Source organism: Crassostrea angulata, chromosome 4 (assembly GCF_025612915.1).
Source record: "Crassostrea angulata isolate pt1a10 chromosome 4, ASM2561291v2, whole genome shotgun sequence".
NCBI classification, from domain to species: Eukaryota; Metazoa; Mollusca; class Bivalvia; order Ostreida; family Ostreidae; genus Magallana; species Magallana angulata.
Window position 1 is genome coordinate 7,824,728 of NC_069114.1, and position 9,558 is coordinate 7,834,285.

Consider the following 9,558-nt stretch of genomic DNA (forward strand, 5'->3'; position numbering starts at 1 on the left):
GTGTGTGTGTGTGTGGGGGGGGGGGGTTGACTCCTGTCCAATGACTAAATGCTAAACTGGGTTAAAACCGAATACTGTAATGATTTAAACGACAAGAGAACCTCTGAAACTCTTTGATGGTCTGTAATTATCAACAAAGCCCTTTTTTTTTTTACCACCGGTTACATTATATTTCTCATTCATCTGTCCTTGAACAATTAAAAAAAATATTTTAATCACAAAAAGCCTTGCAGTGAAATATATCAATCGACAACCTTTGATAGTAGCAATTAATATTAACATTTACATTTTTGAAACAGTAAAAATGTACATAAACATGAGACAAAATAGTGATTTTCATAAAGACGGTATGATAACAAATATAAATATTTACCTTTGTCTGCAACTGAATTTTACATGAACTTGATTGGCACCGTAAATGCATCAGGAAATATATTTTATCAGAAAGGGTTATCGTTCGTATCATCAAGTGAAACTGCCTTAAAACTTGAAGTTGGGACTGAGGAGTAGTGTATTTTCGTTTGTGGGGAATTCACACAAGTGTGTACGCGTGAAACCACCATGCATGCACTGTCAGATACATGTTCAAAAGGAGCGGGGGCGGGGGGTGACAATCGAGGTTAATAACGACAACAGGGAGGTGGTAATTATTAGTCAGCAAAACATTTTCTGTTAGGTTTTCGCTAAATCTGCCGCTTTTTGGCTCCCTCCGCATTTTACAAGTACCAATCTCTTCCCCATCAATAGTGTAATGGTCTTTTGTAGAGAGGAACGGATCAGATATCATTGATTTACGAAGATACATGTGCGGAATGTAGAATGTAGGGGGTGTCTGAGGTATTTCTGTTAATTTTAAAATAGGAATTTAAAAGTTCTTGGTGTTTTTCGTGTCGCCCCCTCCCGTTTAGATCTTCGTATGAGATAGAGAAATCTACATATTGGTGGGTGTTTTTAAGCGCAGGAATTTTCAGCTACATGTACTGCTCTACTTCTAGAAATGTGAAATCATGAAAATTGAATACGGTTAATCTATTATTCGCATCCGCTTTTGGTAGTATAATGACGGGGGGGGGGGGGGGGGGGGGGGGGTAAATAAAATGATGGTTAACAGTTGACCCAACTGTTATCTCAAGACTTGCTCAAATGAACAGTTTTGACTTCTCTGTTAACATTGGATTGTTTTGTAATTGTTGAATTAATTACACAGCACTTACATGTATTGTTAGAATTCATCAGTGATCGATCCTTTTTTGCAAGGTAAAGAGATCCATAAATTGATCATCATCATTCAGAACAAAACATTAAAGTTAATTTGATTGCCTTTACTAGTTCAACTATAGCGATTGTAAATTTCAAAACTTAAGATTTACATTACTTCAAGGTAATTCAACAGAGTCGTTTGCATGTATTGTTGCTTGACAATATGTAGTGTATAATATTATTCTGTAGACATATATCTAAATGAATTACAAACAAGAATAAACAGTTTTAAATCTTTACATTGGATTTCGCAAATGCATGTAAAACAAATTATCATTCTTTTCACAAGAAGTTTTGTGTTATGTTATTTGTTTTGAAGCCTTCTTCTAAGAATACAGGCCGTTCTTAACAACACATTATTTCTCTCCTATGGTATTTTATTTACAACAATCTCACAAAGTGTTCAAAGATATGCATCTCGTAATATTAAATTGAATCTACTAAAACATCAAATCGCACAAGTTTTCTTAAACAGAAAAAATACATGAACATGCGAAAAATAATCAAGTTTTAACTCTGAATGATAATATTTAAACACAAAAATTGTTTTAAAATAAAATGAAAAAAAAAGTTTTTACACGATCATTATACTAATAACTGAATCTAAGCAATACAGAAACAATAGTTAAAGGGGCATGGTTACGATTTTGGGCAAATTAATTTTTTCTGTTTTTTTTTTATCTATAATGCTTTAGAGATGCATTTTTGATAGCGAGCGCAGCGTAGCGAGCTCCATAGACAACGTGTATGAACGGAGGAAATTCGAGTTGAAATTTGCACATTGTTCAAAGAAAATTTTGTGGACAGCTAAATTCAACAATTGTTATTTGCAATGTTAATTGTTTTGATGTGTAAACATTTTACTGTTGGACATTTATATAAACTAATCTCATATTTTGCTGTTTAAAGCCCCTCCAATCTAATGGATCTATTACACTTCTCAACCATTTAATCAACTAAGTAAAGCTTCTACTGCCCACTGATTAAAGTACCTTACTACACCTAGACATATACTTTTCAAGACACTACGTCACAAGATGGGAATTTAAATGTTTTGTTAAACTATTTGCATCAATCAGTTTGGTTTAATAGCGTCATAGCTCAGTGGTTAAGTATTGGGCTTGTGAATCGCGGATCATGAGTTCGAATCCACCTGGAGCATTTGTTCACATTTACTGAATTAAATTTTTATCCAAAATTGCACATTTTTTCACCTATTTGACACATATATTTCTTATCCATCATGCTATCTATCATAATCAAGTAATTTTCTACTGATTTGAGAAACTATTAGGTTAAGTGAGCCACCTTAAAGTTTTTTTTTTATCTTAATATACCTCTAAATGATGGAATGTTTAAGAAACACTGTCTTTTTTCAAGTAAGTCAGCTATCATGAAACCTTTGTCGGCCATTACGCTGTCATTTGGCTCAAGTAATTCTAAAAGGCCACATTCCTCTGTTAACTGACGGTCTGAAGTTTTTCCAGGCCATGCATCTGACACAAAAATAATGACCCCAGAAGGACTGATGCCAACCAGAAATTTAACAGTGGTGTGATGTTTGTAGCTAGAAAAGGTCAGGCTTTGGTTAATCAGGCTACTTGATGATTGTATGAAAAGTTCTGTACAGTCTATGATCACTCTGGTTGATGGATATTTGGCTTTAAAGATTTCTGGCATGGTTCTCATGATAATATCTTTGCGAGGAAATGGGTTTAAAAATTTAAGCTCTGCATGAATTAAACTTATCCAGATAGAAAAATACATAGAGAATGAGGCACTGCTGGTCTGAAATCTCTCTGATATGTCTTGCACGTACAGTCCAACTTTCAGACGCATGAGGACAGCAAAGAGTTGGTCGATCGGGCGTAAACATGATGGAGACATCCTAAGCCGGTCTGAACTCGATGTCTGCCCTTCCCCCCTCCAATATGTCATCCTAGAGCACTTGCTGGAAAGGTAGCTGTAATCAATGGAAATATTTTAGAAGTGAAATCAAATTGATTTAATTTTGCACAGTACTTTTAGATACTAAATCAAAGATAAAAAATTTTAAAAAAGGTAAACAATTACTTGTACAGCCACAGGAAGATGGCAAAAGAGGGTTGGCCTGTATAAAAGCGTGTCATGGCGTCATCATCTCTAATGCGTTCAGCACCCCATTTATGTTTCCGCAGCTCCTCTTGAAGTCTTCTAACTTCTTTATTGAGATGTCTGTTTTAAATAAGAAGGGGGTCTTCTTCACACTGCACACCTATAAAAAAAATTATGATCAGTAACAACCATTGTAAATCTATCATTTTTTACTGTATATAAATTAAGATTTTTCTATCTCGGTCATTTAAAATCTCTAGGTAAATTTGTAATTCATAAATTGATTTGCAAATCAATTAATCTATAAATGTATTTTAATAATGATATCATTTGAAAATTTGCCAAGTCTGATGTAATAGTCAGCAAAAAGGAAATCCATTTTTTAAATAATTTTATTGTATTTTTCATGAAATCACATTCATGATTTACCTGAATCACAAGTCATTATGGGGACATCAACATCATCTGTTATTTCATGATAAGCACAAGGTACTGCTGCAGCTATATCTTGATCATGGTCCCCCGAATCAGCCATCTTGCAGTAGGAGCCATGGACAAGCACAGAAAATTCCAAATGGGCTTTCTCTCTCTCCATATTAACCTTCTCTTTCCTGGTATAAAAAATGTATAGTGCAAAATATCAATATATATTACATATAAAAGTCGTCCAGATATGTTCATAATTTAATAACTTTATGTATTCTATTAAATTTGCAGAATATTAATGATATCGTCATTATTACATGCATATATTCTATCCTGATCAGTATTTAATACTGTTACATTGCAATGCTGCCACTACAGGCCTATTTATATAATAATGGGGGATTATGTTCATAAACATCATTAATTAATTCATTGATACCCTGATCGTTTCTCGGTCAAGTCGTCTCTGTTCTCTATCAAAATCATCTTCTGTCCGCTTCTTTTTGTAGGAAAAAAAATTCGGGGCATAGTTTTCGTCGCCCGGGTCATCTCCGTGCCATTCCTCAACAAAATGATCAGAGCAGATCCAAGAGTGTTCATTTGGCGTCCACCTATCTCTGTTCACGGCATTAGTCCATGCTCTTCTTTTCCTTTTGTCTTTAGGGAAACGAAAGAAACTGACCCCCTTTGCCCGTGATTCGCTGTTACACACGTTCCGACTCTTGTAGACACACTTAACCATTTCCGTATATGCGTAAAGCGTATATGGGTCTCTAATGACGCTATCCACTCGGAAGCGTTTGTGCGCATGTGCGAGTAACTGTCCCGCAGTTAAGTTAAAAGATCTTATAATCCTTTGCGTGGCATAGCAACATGGTGGAACAGGAAGCGTTTCTACGGAAAATTCTTACCTCTAAATTGCATACATCATTTTTTTTTTTACAATAAAAAAATCCTTTTAAAATATTGAAGTAAACAATACATATGCTTATGTAAAAAAAACCCACTGCACCTATCTGAACTTATGCTGACATATGACGTCATTTCCTTCCCCGAATTTGTCCGACAATTTACGAAAACTGTCGAGCACAAAAGAACGTTAACTATGACGTAACAGTTATCTCGCATTTTAATTTCCCGCGATACATTTAGAGGTGGATCAAGCATCTGTACTGGATGTAACGTGTAGGAAATACTCAGTATCAGTGTTAACGGTGACTCTTTGGCTGATTAGTTTTGTTTTGATAATGTTTTTGGCTTATTAAATACACATGCAAGTTCCATGCTAAATTTACTGTCATATTGATCCAATCATATATATGCATACGTTAGGTAGGTGACAAAAAATATTAAAAAAGAAAAGTCCAATCATTATTAGATCTACGTACAGCCACGTCATTTTGTAATGAATAAATAAAAGAGAGAAAAAAATTAAACTGTTAAAATATCTACATGTATTTGTTATAGATGCATATGTGATCAAACCTTTAAATAATATTGGATAACACACTAAAAAGGGTGAGGGCACATGTCTACAACGCTTATATAGCGTACAAAAAATAAAAATATTAAAAACAAAATTGATGTCACGGAGGAAAATAATTAAAACGCAGATAACAACAAGGAACAAAATGAGAAATAACACAGACACACAATTTATTGTTTGCTGATTTTAATGATCATTATTAAAAGGTAAAGGAATGATAAATCATAATTGTATTTACATAAAAAAACAAAACAAAACAAACGGCTTTGTGTTTATCAAAATATTTTGATAAGTCTGTTTAACATTTTCTGAATGCTCATTGGTAGTTTGTTTAAGTTTACAATAATTGGAATAAAAGTTTGATAACTTCGGGTTCCTTGCGGAGGTAAAAGTTTTCGAGACAAAGCCAAATATGTGGTTCTTTCTGCGCTCGCCCCAACGGTCACACTGTAAAACATATTATTAAATGAAATTTTAGAGTCTGTCGATCGTCGAATTATAAGCAAGATACAGAGCTCACAAATTTTTGTCAAGTAAGCAAGGCTCTTGCCCAGTTTTTGTTTACAAAGGTTCAATATACCAGTAAAAAATCTTTCTCAAGCTGATTTTTCTATCGTCTTATTCATTTAGTTATTTATTATTAATTTAATTCTAAAACTTGAATTTTCACTGCAACGATCAAAATGTAAACAGACGCTTTGTAAGCTCTGTATATCGATTTTAACTCAACAAATGACACTCAGATTTTGGTTGATTATTAAAAAAGACCTTACTAAAGCATTGTAAAAATAAAAATCGGAAAAATAATTGTTGATCAAAATCGTGACCATGTCCCTTTAAAGGAGTATGAAGATGCCCAAAAATTATTCAATTATACTTTTAAAGATAGCAGTCAATTTTTACACTGTCATGAAATTCTGCTAATAGTAAACACACAACAATTTCTCACAATTGGATTTCTTCTTGCTTGTTTATATATGCACAACTTTGTTGATGCCATACAGATAACATGGAATGATTCAAAATTGTGTCAGGTATGATTTGATAATTATGCATCTTTTGTTTGGATTCCTGCGTACTGATATTTAGAAAAACAATTTTAAGATTATCAATGGTTGTAAATTCTGGTAGATAACTCTATATGCATGATTTTGGGATTGTATTGTCTTTGCTCTTTATTTTTACTCTACCCATATTTGTAGCATTTTATAAAATTAATTATGACCGTTATGTAATTTATCACAAAAGTGACAAAATTAAGGACCCTCTAATAATATTCAACATAGGAAATGTATAATTTACTATTGACGATAGATATTCGGTGAAAATAAAGTGATTCAGGGCAAAACCTTGTGTAAATTAAATAGATAATGTACCGATTGGATACAATTGGTCTCACGGTTTAAATTGGTTAGAAATCATACACTGTAAATGATAATTTTATTTTACGTCAAAGCACAAATCATTTATTGCAAAACATCATACGAAATTATATTTTATCAGCAAGGTGGTATGGGACGTCTGTCGATATTTATGTAAATTGAAGTAGATTATAATTGAAATACTTACACCGGTTAAGAATTTTCAAATATTGCAATATTTAACATAAAAATGTTTTAAATTTTTGTAATTTTTTTTTATAAGTTCTGGGTTTTTTTTATCAGTACGATGATTTAGCCGCCCATTAGATGTCAAACATCCAGTTTTGACATAGGCTTTCCAATCCTCACCCGATCTGTTGGAGTGGATATGTTTTACATAGAGTGTGTAAAATGTATGTGTTTTATATCCCATTAAAAAAGAAAGAAAAATAAAACAAAAATAAATTGGTGGCATTGAAATGTTAAACAATTTGCCATAGAAAATTATATTAAATGAAAGGTTTCAAATTTTTGATTTGTTAACTATGATTTTTCTTGTTTATTGTTTACAAAAGGTGATTTCTCTGGATTTAAAAAAAGAGACTTTGCGAGAAAAAAATTCTGAATCATTAGAATTACGTGTATTTAACGTGCCTGTGAAATTCAACTTGTCCCTCTATGGCTAACCAACCGACTTCTTGAAATTATTTTCAAATATCAACCATTATCAAAATCTAAATGTAAAATTACTAACTATTTCACACATGAGATCTATTTTTAAGAGAAATCAAAACTGACAAATGAAAATCCTTACAGAAATGATTAGATCTTTTTGGTTGCGGCAAACAACAAAATGTCACTTCAGAAAAATATCAATTGGCATCAATTTAAGATCAAACCTTTAACATGTATAATTGAAGCTTTTGTAAAAAGTGTATACATGGAAAATAATAATTTACCGGTATAAACATGCTTTAAACTCCATGTGTGTCTTTAGTAACTTTAAAAAATATTTACTGATACTTGTTGAATACAGTGGTTTTTTTTAATATATAAGTTTTGGTTACATTAGTTTGACTGTAGATCTCAGATAACGCGGATTGTGTATTTTTCTACAATGTCGCTACCTTCATATCCCGATTTTACCATAATGCTACAATATAATTATAGTTTATACATTTAAAAGTCTCTGCAACTTGAATACCTGATTCGAAAGCAATCGACCGTAACTTTCTTAACTGGTATATTTACTGCAGTAGCAGTTGAGAAGCGACCGAAACTAATATGGCAACGAAATACCCTTCTCTATGAAGTCATGTCAGCTTTAACAAACATTAACACGTATGTAAACTCAATATCATATACCAATCTTTCGCCCAGATACGTAAAACAACCTCACAGTTGGGGTGCAGAACTGTTATCCTGAGGAACGAATTTCGAGAATTACGGGGAAATTTGATACTTTGACTGAGATGCAACTAGTGATGTATAAATAGCTTGCAAATTATAGTTAGAAGTGTGAAAGATTTTATTATATAGAGTTTCAGTTTCTGATATTTAAAGTTGTAAGGGACAACGCCATATTCTTAAGTATTTTCTATCAAAATACACAATAAAATCAAGCATAACTTTAACAGTGTTTTCCTTCCATACATGTTTATCTATCGGCGTAGCACAATAGGTTAGAGCAAGATCTACTTATCTTGAAGTCTTGAGTTTGAATCTCGCTTAGCTTTTATTTTTTTTTTTTTGAAAACAGTGTTAAATCATATGTTTAGTCAATTATTGTAAAACTAGTAAAATTATAAATTTATTATGTTCCAACCACCTTAATATTACCTGCTGATTCTTCTCCCTTAGCATGATGATTATTTTTCTCGATGTACTGATACTTTGCCTTTTTATGTTGATGCTTCTCTATTATATGCTGCTTCTTTATCGAACCCGATTGATCAGATGTTATCTAAAATATAAACCTAAATCGCCAAACTATAGGACTTGTGCCTCTCAGCTGAGACCAGATTATGGAAAGCAGGGGAGGGGATGACGTAGTCGTTAGAGCCCTCAAAGATTTGGAATTCCTATCCTAAATAACAATACTATGGCACGATATCTCACGCTTAAATCTTTTATTGCAATAAAAAAAAAGATATGCAAACGTCAAAGTCAAATTACTTTACCCAACGATTTTAATCAAAACCTTTTGTTTAAAATTTTACATATATTATTAAAAAGAGTAGTAAAGAGACGCATGCATATATGAACGATGAGATATAACTCTGGGGCCCGTTTCATCAACGGTCGTAAGTTTTGGACCTAATTTTAGTCTACTTCCGAGACATACGCCAAAACTTAGTCCGGCGTAAAGATACGCCCTTTGATGAAACGCAAAATAGCGCGCTAGTCCCGAACTTACACCGGCGTAGAGCTACGCCTGGGCGTACGACCTTTGATGAAATGGGCCCCTGGTATATTATGTTTTAATGCATCAACTGGAACTGAATCGCCTAGTCATGATTGTGATAAATATTTATATATAAGATAATATGATATAAAGCACGACCTCTCGAATCCATTCTCCTAGGGTATCTATTATCATATTTATTACATACTTAATGATAAATTAAAAAAAAAATCAACTCGAACAAATTAATTATTTATAATATTTGAAAAAGTCTGCACATGTACATGTATTTAATGAAAATATGAGTTCTTCTTGTTTTAACAAACATGACGCTACAGAACGGAATTTCATCAGGTTTTAAAAGTTGACTACTTTAAAACATTTGCTAGCATTTGATGTTTTCAACTGCACTTAAAAATGTCGACTGTAACTGAAAATATTTTATTTTTCGTCTGTAAACATGCAAAAATGCCGAAAAAAGGCAGAGGAGTTCCGTAAGGGGTGTGATACGGATCCGTATCAGCCCT

At 32.8% G+C, this 9,558-nt stretch overlaps 1 pseudogene; it reads right to left on the reverse strand.

The window, feature by feature from the left end:
• Positions 1-1,301: 1,301 nt before the first annotated feature.
• Positions 1,302-8,490, reverse strand: LOC128180619 (uncharacterized; annotated as a pseudogene).
• Positions 8,491-9,558: the final 1,068 nt, after the last annotated feature.